Source organism: Schistocerca piceifrons, chromosome 2 (assembly GCF_021461385.2).
Source record: "Schistocerca piceifrons isolate TAMUIC-IGC-003096 chromosome 2, iqSchPice1.1, whole genome shotgun sequence".
Taxonomy (NCBI): domain Eukaryota; kingdom Metazoa; phylum Arthropoda; class Insecta; order Orthoptera; family Acrididae; genus Schistocerca; species Schistocerca piceifrons.
In genome coordinates this window covers 643638215-643651355 of record NC_060139.1, presented here as the reverse complement: position 1 = coordinate 643651355, position 13141 = coordinate 643638215, and the positions used below count along the sequence as shown (strand labels likewise).

The following is a 13141-nucleotide window of genomic DNA, read 5'->3' as shown; positions in this document are numbered from 1 at the left end:
TCGGTCTGACTGTACACGCATCCCAAGATAAATAACAAATGATAATGGCGCCTTGCTAGGTCGTAGCAAATGACGTAGCTGAAGGCTATGCTAACTATCGTCTCGGCAAATGAGAGCGTAATTTGTCAGTGAACCATCGCTAGCAAAGTCGGCTGTACAACTGGGGCGAGTGCTAGGACGTCTCTAGACCTGCCGTGTGGCGGCGCTCGGTCTGCAATCACTGACAGTGGCGACACGCGGGTCCGACATATACTAATGGACCGCAGCCGATTTAAAGGCTACCACCTAGCAAGTGTGGTGTCTGGCGGTGACACCACATTCCTCCCTCGCAAATCGGCGTACGGTTGTGTTATAAGGCTTCCGCCCGCCGTGGGGAGGACCCCATGTTGACGTATGCGACGAGGTGGGGAGCCTAACAACAGGCGAGGCTGTGCCACCCGCACCCTGCCATTCGGTCCGAGGGGAGCTAGGAAATGCCTGAAAACCTAGTCCAGGGTGCACGCCAACATGCGGTGTATGCGCCCGTAGAGAGACAGGAGGGGCCGAAGAGTCGACCTCCATCGGGGCGGGGCACCCGACGGGCGAAGACGCCATGTGGTCCGGAGCGGGCAAGAGTTCCATGTCGGAGGACAGCTGGTCACGGGAAGCGATCGGCGGCGCGTGACCCAGGGAGGCGCCCGGCGGTTGCAGCGACGCGTCCACTGCGGGCGTCGCCGGCGGGAGAACAGGCGGCGGCGGCGGCGCGTCGCGGTGGGGCAAAATGGAAGGCATCGTCGGTAACACCAGGGGCTGAGGCGGGCCAGTAGATGGGTCCCCAGGGCGCTGACCGGACGGCACCGTCGCTGAAAGCAGACGGGGAGCGGCAGATCCCGTGCGACGACAGAGGCGCAGCTGATTGAGATGCCGACGCACCTCACCAGAGGCCGCCAAAACCAGATACATAGCGCGGCCGAGGCAGCGAAGAATGCGCCCTACGAGCCAACGCCGTGAACCTCGATAGTTGCGGTAGTAGACAACGTCGCCCGGAGCAAAAGCAGGTGTCTGCCGCTGCACAGGAACCTGATGCCGCGGATGTAGCAAAGACATCAAGGTTCGATGAGGACGACCGTGGAGCAACTCAGCCGGCGAGCGACCATCTCGGGGCTGAGAGCGATACGAGGACAAAAAGAGCAATAACGCGTCCTCCCGAGAATGCGACTCTTTCAACTTCAACATCTGTGACTTGAAAGTCCTGACCAAACGTTCAGCGGCACCGTTTGACGGTGGCGAAAACGGCGCGGACGTCAGATGTTGAATACCATTGGCCTTGCAGAATGACTGAAATTCTGCGGACATGAATTGTGGGCCATTGTCGGAAACAGTTGTCTGTGGAAGACCTTCAATGCAAAAGATAGCGGACAACGCTTGGATGGTGGCAGATGACGTCGTGGAAGACATCCGGACAACAAAAGGAAAATTACTGAATGAATCTACAACAACCAACCATCGAGCATTCCAGAATGGACCAGCAAAATCGATGTGTAAGCGTTGCCAAGGGGAAGTGGCTTTTGGCCATGCAAAGAATTTCCGCGGTGGTGCGGATTATTGTTCGGCACACGCCATGCACGAAGAGCACATATGCGTAATCGCAGCATCGATTCCGAACCAAGTACAGTGTTGACGAGCAAGTTGTTTCGTTCTCACTATACCCCAATATCCTTGGTGGAGAAGCCATAAGACAGAGGACTGTAACGAACGTGGGACCACGACCCTGGACTGATCATTATCAGAACGCAACAGCAAAACACCACGTCGTACAAAAAGTCTCTCCTTGTGAGCAAAAAACCGGCGAACCAACGGATCCTCGATCCGTGACTTTGACAAGGGCCACTACGTAGCAACAAAACGCAGAACGGTAGCAAAGACAGGGTCTGCAGCTGTGGCTGTAGCTACACGACGAAAATCAATCGGAAACGATTCGATCACTTCATCGGTTTCCGAATCAATGAACATGCAAGCAAGTTTGGAGGAATCGAATGCTCTATCCTCAGCAACAGGCAAACGGGACAACGCATCGGCGTTTCCGTGCTTAGCAGTGGACCGATACAAGATATCGCAGCGGTACTGCGAGAGGAAAATAGACCAGCGAATGAATTTCTGCGCTGTATGTTGAGGTACAGGCTTGGTCGGATGAAAAAGCGATGTCAAAGGTGTGTGGGCTGTGATGATGGTAAAGTGACGAGCATACAAGAAATCATGAAACTTTGTAACACCAAATACGAGAGCCAAAGCTTCTTTCTCGATCTGTGAATAATTTCTTTGCGCAGACGAGAGCAATTTGGATGCAAAGGCAATAGGGCGATCGTGCGATCCATCTTTGTGCGCAAGCACAGCACCGATCCCGAAACCCGATGCATCCACCATCAACAAAAGGGGTTTCTGGGGATCGAATGGCATAAGGCAAGTATTGGAAAGCAACGCCGATTTCAACTGGCGAAAGGCGCGTTCGCATTCCGTCGTCCAGACGAACGGAACACCTTTACGGCGTAAGCGATGAAGCGAAGCTGAAATGGAAGAGGCGTGGCGCACATAGCGACGGTAATAATTGATTTTGCCCAGCACACTCTGTAGCTGCTTCAAATTCTGCGGCGAAGGCAAGTCTTGTATGGCACGGAGGTGCTCTGGACTGGGATGTATGCTTTGGGCATTGATTACATGGCCCAAATAGGGTAAGTCACGAGCAAAAAACACACATTTGTCCTTCCGCAAGCGAAGACCATTTTGTCGCAAGACCTGAAATAATGATCTGAGATTGGCTAAATGTTCTTTTTCCGTCTTTCCGGAGATCACAATATCGTCCAGATAGTTTGCTGCAGTAGGGACCGACGCACAAACAGTTTGTAGATATAGCTGAAACAAGGCAGGGGCGGATGCACACCCGAATGGCAGTCGTTTGAACTGGTACAAACCAAGATGCATGTTAACCACCAAAACGCACTGGGAGTCTTCGTCCACCGGTATTTGCAAGTACGCATCTGCTAGGTCCAACTTCGAAAAATATTTACCCGGGCACAGTTTGTCAAAAAGATCTTCCGGGCGGGGTAAGGAAAAGTTGCAGTCACTAGTTGTGGATTCACTGTTGCCTTGAAGTCCACGCAAAGTCTCAATTTTCCAGAAGGCTTTTGCAAAATTACTAAGGGTGATGCCCAGAGAGAAGCCTGCACACGTTCAATTACACCTTGTGATTCCAAATCGTGTAATGTTCTTGCGACCTCATCACACAATGCGTGGGGAACATTGCGCGCTCTGAAAAATTTCGGTTGCGCATTTACTTTCAGTTCCAATAGTGCTCTATAGTTCTTAGCGCAACCAAGGCCCGGTGCAAAAATGTCTGCAAACTTAACATAGACGAGAAACACTGGCTGAAGGCACAGTCTGGTTCACTGAGAGGACCTGATTTACTATAGACAAGTTAAACAACTGAAATAAATCTAAACCAAACAAGTTCACTGCAGAAGAAGAATGAAGGACGTACAATGACACAAGTTTTGTTTGTCCCTTGTATGTTGCAAGAAGGCTGCACTGTCCTAACACAGGGAGCCCGTGATCTGAATATGTAGTTAGCTTAACATTTGCGGCACGCAATGGAGGTGTGCCCAGCTGTCTGTACGTGTCTTGATTGATCAAGGAAACTGCAGCTCCGGTATCGAGCTGGAATGGTATCACGTTGCCATTAATGTCCAAGTCTACAAAAAGTTTATTGTCCTGCTGACGACAAGAGCGACTGTCTCGTGCAACGTGAACTGACACTGGTACAGAATCGCTTGCGACTTGACGAGATTTCCGTCGACGTCGACGCACAGTATTTGTGGGACGAACACTGTCACTGTTAGAGAGAGTGGCACTGGGCGGAGTGGAATGAACTGCATGAATTTCCATGGGCGAAGGTTCACGAGCCTGAGTATTCTTGGTTCGATTCCGATTCCGGCGCGAAGCAAAGGGCCTGGAATGGTTGTGAGTGTCCAGTCGGAGCTTTTTCTGGCAAACACACTGAACATGTCCTTTTTTATTACAGAAAAAGCAAATAGCTTGGCGTGACAGGCAATTCTCACGTGAATGTCTAGTAGCACACCGCGGGCATGATTTTAGCACTGCATTCGCTTGCTTGTGCAGGACACGTGGCGGAGAGCTTGGCGGCAGCTGCGCAGACGGGCGCGAGGGCTGTTTACTGTTGCGTGCAGCGCGCCCGGCGGGCCGGTTAACCTGACACACGGGTGGCGAAGTTTCAAATGATTCCTGAGCAAAGTCCAGTGTGTCCTGCCGATCCAATATGTCCATCACTTGTTGAAGGGAGGGATTGACTAGTTTCAAACTCTGTTCCCTTATACGAACATCAGAAATGTTCTGTGCAATTGCATCACGTACCATAGTATCTGAATAAGGGAGGCCACATTGACACTCAAAAGCACAATCCCTAGTAAGGCCTTTCAAGGTTGCAACCCACTCCCTATTAGTCTGACCGGCCATACGTTTTGTACGAAAGAAGGTACACCTTTTTGCAACTACACTGACTTATTCTTTGAAATATGCATCCAATGCAGACAAAATTTCGTCGTAGGACAGCGTTGCACGTCGCGTCGGGGAAATAATTCCACTATCACATGGTAGGTGGACACTCCGACACACGATAATAATAAAGGCTGCCGTTCATTACCTTGAATTCTGTAGGCGGCGAGATGGAATCCAAATTGGCGCGACCACTCCGTCCAGCTTTCCAGTGCCACATCAAAAGGACGAAAAAGTGGTGCAACTGCGTGTTGTGACTGCGGGAGCGGTGGAGCGGCGGCTGCCGCATCGTTTTGCATCGCACGTTGACCCTGGACGAGCTGTCAAAGGGCATCCAATAAGGCCTGCGTCTGCTGATTCTGCAAGCGATATAATTCGGACAGTACATCTGGAGATTGTGGCAAAGCCATGACACAAGTAAATCAGGGCAAATACGAACGCAAAATCCTCGTCTTCATATGTTGTGAATTGGCAGGAGCCAATTCACGGGGTTTGGAGGAAGCCAAAAGGCACGCGTTTAAGCTCACGCAGGCTGGCGTGAGGTCTGGAACAGGTAAAGTAATTATACTATCAAGAAAAGTACGTAGCTGCTGGAATACTTAACTTTAATCCATAATTGGTGAACATCGGTCTGACTGTACATGCATCCCAAGATAAATAACAAATGATAATGGCGCCTTGCTAGGTCGTAGCAAATGACGTAGCTGAAGGCTATGCTAACTATCGTCTCGGCAAATGAGAGCGTAATTTGTCAGTGGACAAATCGCTAGCAAAGTCGGCTGTACAACTGGGGCGAGTGCTAGGAGGTGATTTAACTTCGGAACCTGTATATTCACTATTTCGTGAATATACATTGAGGTGATAAAAATGATGAGATGGCTCCTGGTACCGTGTCGAACCTCCCTCCTTTACCCGGCGTCACGCACCAACTCCAAGTGGCATGGACTCAACAAGTCGAGTATGGCCCATAAATGTTCGATGAGATTCACGTCGGTCGATTTGAGGGCCCATTTCATTCGCTCGAATTGTCCAGATTGTTCTTCAAACCAGTCGTGAACAGTTGTGGTTCGGTGACAATGCCATCGTCGTTTGGAACCATAAAGACTACGAACGGCTGCAGACGGTCTCCAAGTAGCCGAACATAACCACTTCCAGTCGATGATCGGTTCTGCTGGGCCAGAGAATCCACTTCATTCCATGTAAACACATCCTACACCATTACGGAGCCACAAACAGCTTCACAGTGAATGGTTGACAACTTGGGTTCATGGCTTCGTCGGGTCTGCGCCACATTCAAACCCTGCCATCAAGCTCTTATCAGCTGAAATCGGAACTCATCTGACCAGTCCATCCTTTTTCAGTCGTCTAGGTTGGAACGATATAGTCACGAGCTCGGGTGAGGGACTGCATGCGATGCCGTGGTGTTAGCAAAGGCACTCAGGTCGGTCGTCTGCTGCTGTAGCCCGTTAACGCCAACTTTCACCGCATTGTCCTAACGGGTACGTTTGTTGTTCGTCCCACACTGATTTCTGCTGTTACTTCATGCAGTGTTGCTTGTCTGTCAGCGCTGACAGTTCCACGCAAACGCCGCAAACGCCTTCGGTCGTTGCGTTGCTGCGTTGTCTGTGGCGAGAAGTGGTGCCTGGAATGTGGTATTCTCCGCACACTCTTGACACTGTGGCTCTCGTCATATTGGAATCCCTAAGGATTTCCGAAATAGAATTTCCCATTCGCCTAGCTGCAACTACCATTCCGCATTCAAAGTCTGTCAATCGCCATCCTGCCACCACGAACACGTCGGAAACCTTTTCACATGAGTACAAATCCCAGCTCTGCCAGCGAACTGCTCTTTTACACTATGCGTGCGCAATACTACCGCCATCTGTATATGTGTGTATCGGTAGCCCATGACTTTGGTGCCGGCCGAAGTGGCCGCGCGGTTCTGGCGCTGCAGTCTGGAACCGCGAGACCTCTACGGTCGCAGGTTCGAATCCTGCCTCGGGCATGGATGTGTGTGATGTCCTTAGCTTAGTTAGGTTTAACTAGTTCTAAGTTCTAGGGGACTAATGACCTCAGCAGTTGAGTCCCATAGTGCTCAGAGACATTTGAACCATGACTTTGGTCACCTCAATAAATTTCAAAGGAGTTCCACATTTTTCGTAGACACAATTCCACATCGTATAGCTTCCATGAACTCAGAATGTGTAAAACAAATTATAGTCCTAAATAACAACAGTAATGAATGTAACATTTAGTAAATGTATGTCAAAAGTACATACTGCTCCAGTGGTTTCATTTGTAAACCACTCATAAAACAGCAGAACAAACTTATATTTGCGTTACAGTAGCTTTAGACATAATTACTTTCACTGTCAATGTACTCTTCAGTATTACCACTATAAAAAAAACATGTCACCATCTCCTACAATCTTGTAACATTATCCCCACTGTATCCGTTGCTTTGAACGCTGTAAGTGACTGCCTAGCATCGATGGTTTCATGCAAAATTCACTGGTACTTCGAAAAAAAATTGATAAAATGGTACTTTCAGGCAGAAACCACTTGTACTCCAAGGATAATAACTCTTAAATGTAAAGTTTCCTGCTAATACACATGAATAGCAAATTGTTACTGGATTAGTTTGGTTACAAGCAATACAGAGAAAAGAATACAATTACTTGTTGACATGGGTCATTACAACATCTAATGCGTGAATACCTCGACAAAGACAGGGTAATAGAGAACTTTCAACTGCTCGCAAGACTTGGGTTCTGAAATGAAGCTAATCCTGACACCATGCCTACAGATGCACGTTAATTCTCGCGCCCTGTTCGTCTAAGCTGCAAACTCTTATCATGTTCAGCCCTTTTAGATGCGTGAAGTACAGTGGACGCCATGATCTGCCATCAACTGCAACATATCAGCATCACTTCGGTCCTCAGATGGAGTCTCCAAGTCAAGTGTTCTCTTCCGTGCCTTGACGATGAGTTTCCTTCACTGCGTCCCGAGCTCAAGTCTGCTCTCGCTCCGCTCAAACCGAAGTGTGCTTTACTGTGTCTCTAATCGAAGTGTTCTCTGCTGCATCTCGAACAGAAGTGTTTTCTTTCGTGATGCAAGTTTGTCCTCCACTCTGCAAATCTGCACAATTATTGTGCACCAATGAGAACGGCGCTGTAGCTTTCTGGCCAAACATATAGTTGTTAGCAAGGCAATTGTCTCTCTTTAAAGTAAACTTTATGCAGTAATAATCAATCGTTACACACCTGTGCTAGCATTTCTTAAACACTGCTGAGTTACAGTCCCAATCTTCAGCCAGTTCGATGTTGTCGCCAATGCAGTTACCTCCACGTACCAGTGTCTTGCCTTTCCCCACTCTACTATTTGTTTGGGTCAGCCAATGAGAAGCCTCTTATAACTTACGAAACCAGGGGCATCCACCTCATGTGAAGTGGCAACAGTGTGTCGCGCCAGTGCCCTCAAAAGAGAAATGAATTTCTCTTCGCAAAGCAGGCCAGCTGCTCCTCATCGCACGCCAAGATGTTTATATATCACTGACCACCCTTCACACTGCATTCCCGGAAAGCGACTTCTTGACACAAAACATGGTTTCTTTGAGGTGCGTTTTGGTCAGATGTCCCTGAGAGTAAAAACTGTGGCTCTCCGCGAGTTCAGGCGTACGTCACGCCGCGTTAAGTGCTTATGTGATCAGCCAGAACATTATGCCCAACTACCTAATAGTCGGTATGTTCACCTTTGGCATGGGTAACAACATCGACGCATCGTGGAGTGGAAGCAAACAGGCCTTGGTAGGTCGCTGGAGGGCGCTGGCATAACACCTGTACACACAAGTCACCTAATTCCCAGAAATCCCAGGGAGGGGGCGATGAGCTCCGACGCCACATTCAATCACATCCCAGATGTGTTGGATCGCTTTCAGATATGGCGAGTTGGATGACCAGCACATCAACTGAAACTTGCCAATGTGTTCCTCGAACCACTCCATCACACTCCTGGCCTTGTTATATGGTGCATTATCTTCCAGAAAAATGCCGCTGCCATCGGGAAAGATGCTCCTCATGTGTACGTGGTCTGCAACCAGAGTAGGGCCTACGATATCCTTGGCCATCATTGTGCCTTGCACGACGTCCACTGGACCTATAGATGCCCACATGAATGTTTCCAAGAGCATAACGGAGCCGCCACCAGCTTGTCTGCATTCCGTAGTACAGGTGTCAACGAGCTGTTCCCCTGGAAGACGACGGATTCGGACCTCCCATCGACATCATGAAGAAGGTATCGGGATTCATCGGACCATGCGACGCTCTGTCACTGCGCCAACATGGTCAACAGCCCATTTCAGTCGTAGTTGCCGATGCCATTGTATTAACGCTGGCACATGCATGGGTCGTCGGTTGCTGAGGCCAACGCTAGGAGTGTTTCGTACACACATGTGTACTCTCTAGAATTGAAGTCTGATGTTAGTTCCGCCACAGTTCATCTCACCACAGCACTACTCGAACACCCTAAAAGTCGTGCAGTCTCTGAAATGCTTGTGCCGAGCCTCCAGGCCATCACAATGTACGCTTCGTCAAACTCAGTTACATCGCACGCCTTCCTCAGTCAACACACGGATAGCAAGCTCACAAATACTACATGCACCGTGCGTGTGTATGACTAGAAGTCGTTGCTCGCCAGGTGACGCTACTGTCGCCTGGACGGGTTTATAACGATAGTAGGTCGATTGTCATAATGTTCTGACTAATCAGTGTACATAGTGCGAAGCGTTATGGGAAACTGGCAGGAAGGCCCGTGCTGTCGCCAGCCCTGACAGTGGCAGAATCTACGTTAAGTACCTGCCTCTTGCTGCCTTGTGTGCTGTCTGAGGAGGCAGGTCTGCAGCCCCAGAGGAGTACCCCTAATATTGCGTCACTGGCCAGGCCCGTACGACTTGACTCATCACACACTCAACTAAGCTACAAAGAAAATTGTACGCAAAACCTTAGCTGCTAAAAGAAGTAGTTAATACAGTAATGGACGGCTTCTTCTGGCAATCACTGACGTTATCCATTACGGTCATTAAATATCAGCGGAGCAAAATAAAATTGGAATACGTTCCCGTTTTTTTTAAAAGACTCTGAAAAGTGCGGTGCCAGCTGCATCATTTTACCTTCCTCACCACCTTCAAAATTTTTCCCAAAAATTTTGGCATGCGAACATATTCGCGCTTTTTTTAAACATGCAACTTACCTCAGACTCCCACGAGCTACCATGACTGTAACTCACCCAAACCAACTAGTCCATATCTACAAGTCGCCCATACCCATCCACCCCCAGTTGCTCTCATTCACTTATTCAGCACAGCTCACTGTGATTATCCCTTTGTGTCTCTCTGTCATTGTCTCCTTGTGTCTTGCTGTATCTTAGTGTTAATATCTCATTCTCCTTCCTACTGCTGCTGTCTCTTCTTACCGTCACTATCTCTCTCTTCCTCGTTGTCATTGTCATATACTCTGCTTCTCATTGTCGCTGGCTATCACCCACCCCCACTATCTCTTTCTCCTTATCCCTCTTCTCCCATTCCCTCCCCACCGACCCTGGCACTTTCCCCTTCACTCTTTTCATAGGACTGTTCTGTCACTGTAAACAATATTCCAATGCGACTGTGTCCCACTCTATATCTCAGACTTCCATTGTCTCCTTCACTCTTTCTATAACACAACCACTGTCTACTATCTTCGGTATTTATTACTTTTCTATGGCTCTGGCACTATCACTATCTTCTTCTCTCTGAAGCGTAAAAAAGCGCGAATATGTTTGCATGACAAAATTTTTAAGGGTGCTGAGGAAGGTAGTTGGTACCCACTCTTCAGTCAGAGTCTTTTAAATAAACACAAACATACTCTAATTTTTGTGTGTGTGTGCGTGCTCCGATAGGAGCATTATTCTGCTGCTTCCCTTCTTTTCCCTGCTGCAGCAGGACGTATAACTCAGATGAAAAGAAATGTATTGGCGAGTAAAATTTAGATGGTTTACACAAAAGTAATTTTACACCTCATACCGGATTTTACGTTCAAAAAAATTTTGCGTGTGCTTCAGTATGCAGAATAGGGTTTCCAGATAACGCAGACGCTTTCAGGATATTTGTCAGTGCTACGTCACTTTATAAAATACGTTTTCGCCTCAAATCGGATTTTACGTCTGCATTTTATGCGTACAAGTAAGGTAACTCTGAACATGTGTATCTTGGAAACGGATAAAGATATCAAAAAAAAAATTCAAGATTCGCCGATTTGGTGTGCATATCCGGTGTGGAATCCTCCGTTTGGTTTTGCTCCGCTGGTGAAGGCGAAAATATAGTAAAAAAATATCTTTCCGGTGGGGTTTCGCGAGCAACAACCGATAAACTAATGATTCCTCCAAAATGCCCATCAAGCCCATCGTAGATCACATAAAATACAAAACGAACCAACTGATTTACTGCAATTTTCTAAGCAGGAGGAATCATGTAGTATCCACACTTTGACCCTGTACTGTAGGATAGTGACAGTAAGACGATCATTCTTTTTGGTATACAGAGGGTCCCTACCGCAAGAGCTACCCAAAGCACTTCGCCCTACCTTTCTGTCACCAACAGAATCCGAGGTACGAGCTAAAGAAAATCCTGTTTTCATGCACAGCGTTTTGGAACATAAACTAGTGTTCAAAATTAAAGCAACAAACCGCTGTTTCTCCGTCCCGTGTCTAATTCACGATATAAGCATACAAACTGTCAACCAGACCTCCGCACCACCCTGTTCTGCACGGAAGATGGCATTCCAGTCAACGGACAACTATGCCAGCTATGACAACATAGTACCTATGAAACGAGGTGGTGTTATGTGGGTAGCCCCACATTCAAAATCGCTATGTACACAGTTACAAACGGTGCAGTATGGCACATGGAACACAGCTACCAGACCCTCTGGAGGTCCATAGCAAGAATGGAAGCAGGACAGGAGCAAACTAACTTGGCCCGATGGCTTCATGTGAGTCGTTCTGTTGTTTCTCGGATGTGACGATAGTTTATGGGCACGACAGTACCGCCTTAGTACTGCGCTGCAACTGGCATGTCAGCTCGCAGCATCCACTGGACGTGCTGTATCGAGGCACACGATGTGCAGAAGGCTTCGGCAGAGTGGCCTTTATTGTCGGGGAGACATGCTGTATGTCTTCGGGTGACGCGTCTTCACAGAAGGGAACATCTAGAGAGGAGTCATCAATAAGCCACCTGGGCGTCCGAACGATGGGCCATTGTTGTTTTCACAGATGAGTCACGATTTAGCCTGGAGAGTGATTCTCGGGGGATTCGCATCTGGAGGGAACATGGAACACGATTTCGGGGCTCAAACATTGCGGAAACAGACCGAGATCGAGGAGAATCGCTAACGGTCTGGTCAGGCATTATGTTTACCACTCAAACCCGTCGTCATGAATTGTATTAGTGAATCTGCAAGATTTAACCCTTGTCAGGTGTCGCAACGAGATCTTGGGACCTCATATGCGGTTGTTGCGAGGTGCTGTAGGCCCAGACGTCGTATTGATTGACAATAACGCTCGATCTCATAGAACACGGGTAGTTGATGTTGTCTTGGAAGATACTGCATGCATGGCGTGGACTGCTCGCTCTCCTGATTTGAATCCCATAGAGAATGTCTGGGATGCACTAGGGAGACCGCTTGCGTCACATCAGCGTCCATCAACCATTCTCCAAGACAGCGAGCAGTTCTGCAGGAAGAATGGACGTCACTGACTCAACATGCACAGCATGCCGTCTCATTGTGAGGCCTATATTGCTACCAGAGGTGGTTAGATCCCATACTGAGCACATTAACCAGTTATCGGAATGTGTGTGCCAATCCCTTAACTTGGAAAAAACGAAGAATATACACTACTGGCCATTAAAATTGCTACACCAAGAAGAAATGCAGATGATAAACTGGTATTCATTGGACAAATATGTTATACTGGAACTCACATGTGATTACATTTTCACGCAATTTGGATGCATGGATCCTGAGAAATCAGTACCCAGAACATCCACCTCTGGCCGTAATAACGGCCTTGATACGACTGGGCATTGAGTCAAACAGAGCTTGGATGGCGTGTACAGATACAGCTGCCCATGCAGCTTCAACACGATACCATAGTTCATCAAGAGTAGTGACTGGCGTACTGTGACGAGCCAGTTGCTCGGGCACCATTGACCAGACGTTTTCAATCGGTGAGAGATCTGGAAAGTGTGGTGGCCAGGGCAGCAGTCGAACGTTTGCTGTGTCGAGAAAGGCCCGTAAGGAACTGCAACATGCGGTCGTGCATTATCCTGCTGAAATGTAGGGTTTCGCAGGGATCGAATGAAGGGTAGAGCCACGGGTCGTAACACATCTGAAATGTAACGTCCACTGTTCAAAGTGCCGTCAATGCGAACAAGAAGTGACCGAGACGTGTAACCAATGGCACCCCATACCATCACGCCGGGTGATACGCCAGTATGGCTTCCAATGTGTGTTCACCGCGATGTCGCCAAACACAGATGCGACCATTATGATGCTGTAAACAA

General features: G+C 48.3%; 1 protein-coding gene across 1 annotated transcript in view; it reads left to right on the top strand.

Annotated features, from left to right (window-relative positions):
- LOC124775688 (Down syndrome cell adhesion molecule-like) overlaps positions 1-13141 on the top strand; it is a 195830-nt gene that overhangs the window by 46449 nt on the left and 136240 nt on the right. The window lies entirely within an intron of this gene.